We start from the raw sequence: 2,786 nt of genomic DNA on the forward strand, positions 1-2,786 counted from the left end.
AGGCCCAATGACAGTGAAATACCACTTTTAATCATCTAATTTAATAAACAACCAAATTCACAGTAACAGCCCCAAAAGGCAACGAATCAACGAACAGGTCTTAATTAGATCGAAGCATGGCGAAAGTAAACAAAGGAAACATATGACTAATTTCATAACTTTTCCAACATCATTCATACATTAATCACACGGCAAGAAAATAAACTTGAATCATTAACTATTTGAGTATTGGTGATTCGATACTATCACAGTTGAAGTACAGTAAGCTAATCAGAATCTCATGACTAACAGGACGTCAAAGTAAATAAGAGCTTCAAATCAAATCCTCTACAATGGAACTCACATACACCAAATACTTCCCAGGATATCATGCTACAGTTCATTACTTGGAAAGGAACCATGCTATTAAGCTAAACCTCAAAAAGTCTTCACAGAATGAAATCATACACGACGTAGTGTAACTAGTACATACATTTTTAAGCTAAACTCTAACATGTTGAAAAGAAGATATAGAAGAAGAAAGAAAAACAGAATAACAAGACAAAACAAAATCAGAATCTATATGTTAATCCACATTTCATGTGACATTTGGGAATAATAGCAGCAAATGATCCAAGGCTTCATGTATATGACTCAATGGCCAATAAGATGTTCAGCAATACATACCTGTTACAGCAAAATTAACCAAAAAATGGATTTGAAAATCAGCTTAGGACAGCAAGGAAATAACAGGTTCAACAGCGAGGAAACAGCTGTGAAAATCAACTTAAACAGCCTCAAAACCCGGCCACCTTTCAGCTTAGAAAACCAGAAAATCCTCAGAAAGACCACTTCCAAAATTTTTCCCAAAGAAGAAATCCAGCTCAAAACTCTAGTAGTTTTCTTCAGAAAAAAGATTTTTCAGCCGCTTTTCTATTTTTAGGTGTTCTGATCTCTGCCCTAGAATTCAGGAAAATGAGCTTCTTATAGGAGGGCTTTAGGGCAACTGAACTTGATTTTTCCTCTTACTATTACCCCTCCCTCATTTTCTTTTTGTTCATTTCAGACCCTATATTTAAGCCTGTTTTTTCTAAACACCACCCCAGATTTCAGGAAAGGAATCTTTCTATAACTGAAACTAGGCAGCCTTGGGACAGCTGTCCATATTCAGATATTTCCGCATGCTCTTTTCACCTAGTCTAGGCAGCTGTACGCTTTCTAGAACCTTCACCTTCAGTTTTGGGCCAATTGCCTGGCCAACAGGCCCAAGTCGTGGACAAATGGCCTCAAACAGGCCCAAGTGTAATACTTAACTCAGGCCTAGGCTGAACACCATTTTTATCCAGCCATCATCAGAATCAAAACATTCAAGTAAAAGGGAAAAAGAAAAATGGTACAAATCAGAATCAAACATTCAATTAACTAATTAGTTATTACGAATTATCCTAAAACAACTAATTGAGCTCATTCTAAATTACCCTAAAGCAAATTTTAATTAACCAAGAACTTAAACATGCTAAAAATGATTTAACACAACTGACTAACTAAAAAAATGAATAAAACTCGCTTGATAGGCGTTCTAAACTATCATGCAAACAAAACCGATTGAGAAGAAGAGAAAGAAAGAAAGAAAAATAGAAGAGAAAACAAAAACAAAATAAAAAACAGAAACAGTGAGTAGAGGTCAATGATTTACCGATTGAATTTAGCAAAACGACCAAGAAAACAAGGCGGAAGACTGGCCAGGCTTCAAGATGCTTCGAAAGGCTCGAAGTTGACCCAAATGGCTACTCCGGTCAAGAGTAACCTATTTGGGCAAACTTCCAGCCAAAACGAGCAGAAACTTCAAAAAAATCCCAAAACGCTGAAACTAGGTCGAACCCTAGATCCGAGATTCGACGAGTTCCGAGGGTCATTTGGGGAAATTGTTGGGGGTTTTGGGTTTAGGGAGGCCTGGTGATATAGGGTGTGAACTTGGGGTCGATTGGGTGATTTAGGGTTTTTAGGTTCCGATTTAGATCTAAAATTCGAGCCGTTTTATGAAGATTCGAGGGAAATGGTTTAGGGATTTGGAAAGGGGAGGGAAAGATGGTTGTAGGGTGTAATTTTGGTAGGGTTTGGGGTGTCGACGCCGCCGTGGGGCGATTTCCGGCGGCGGAGCACAACGGAGCCGACGAGGGATTTGGGGGCGGCTAGGGTTCGGTTTAGAGACAGGGATAAGGGTGAAATGAGAGGTGTTTTTGGGGTTGGGGGGGGACATTCGGACAGTTATATTGGGATGGATTGATCAGTTCGGAGCCGTTGGATCATAATGATCCAACGGTCGTGATGTAGGAGCACAAAAACGGGGTCGTTTGGTGTTTAAACGGGGTGGACCGGGTAAGGTCAGTTTTGGGCCTGGACCTGGGTAAGGTTTGGGAACGGATCTTGGCATTAAAATGGCCCAATTTCAAAACAAATCTCTTCTTTTCAGTTAACCTTTTATTTCCTTTTTCTTTTATTTTTCTTTTTTTTTTCTTTAATTAAAAACCCTAAATTAATTTCTAATTAATCTAAGTTGTAAAATTAAACTAATTATCAAATTATAAAATATATAAAAACTAATTGATCCTAAATTAAAGAGAACATTAATAATCCAAATTAAAAGCTAAGAATGCAAAAACGAGCCATTTTTTGTGATTTCATTTTTAATAAAGCAATTAATTAATTAATTAATCCTAAAAACATGGAAATAGAATCTAAATGCAATGCATGGTATTTTTGGTATTTTTCATGATTTCAATAAAAGTAAACATGCACAAAAATGC

At 37.2% G+C, this 2,786-nt stretch overlaps 1 long non-coding RNA gene across 1 annotated transcript; it reads right to left on the reverse strand.

Annotated features, from left to right (window-relative positions):
* Positions 1-382: 382 nt before the first annotated feature.
* On the reverse strand, positions 383-2,216 carry LOC109245008. The gene is made up of 2 exons (XR_002070768.1): positions 1,676-2,216; positions 383-666 (listed from the first exon to the last, which is right to left on the reverse strand). It is a non-coding gene; the product is annotated as an uncharacterized LOC109245008 (long non-coding RNA).
* Positions 2,217-2,786: the final 570 nt, after the last annotated feature.

The sequence above is a fragment of the Nicotiana attenuata genome, unplaced genomic scaffold, assembly GCF_001879085.1.
Source record: "Nicotiana attenuata strain UT unplaced genomic scaffold, NIATTr2, whole genome shotgun sequence".
NCBI lineage: Eukaryota > Viridiplantae > Streptophyta > Magnoliopsida > Solanales > Solanaceae > Nicotiana > Nicotiana attenuata.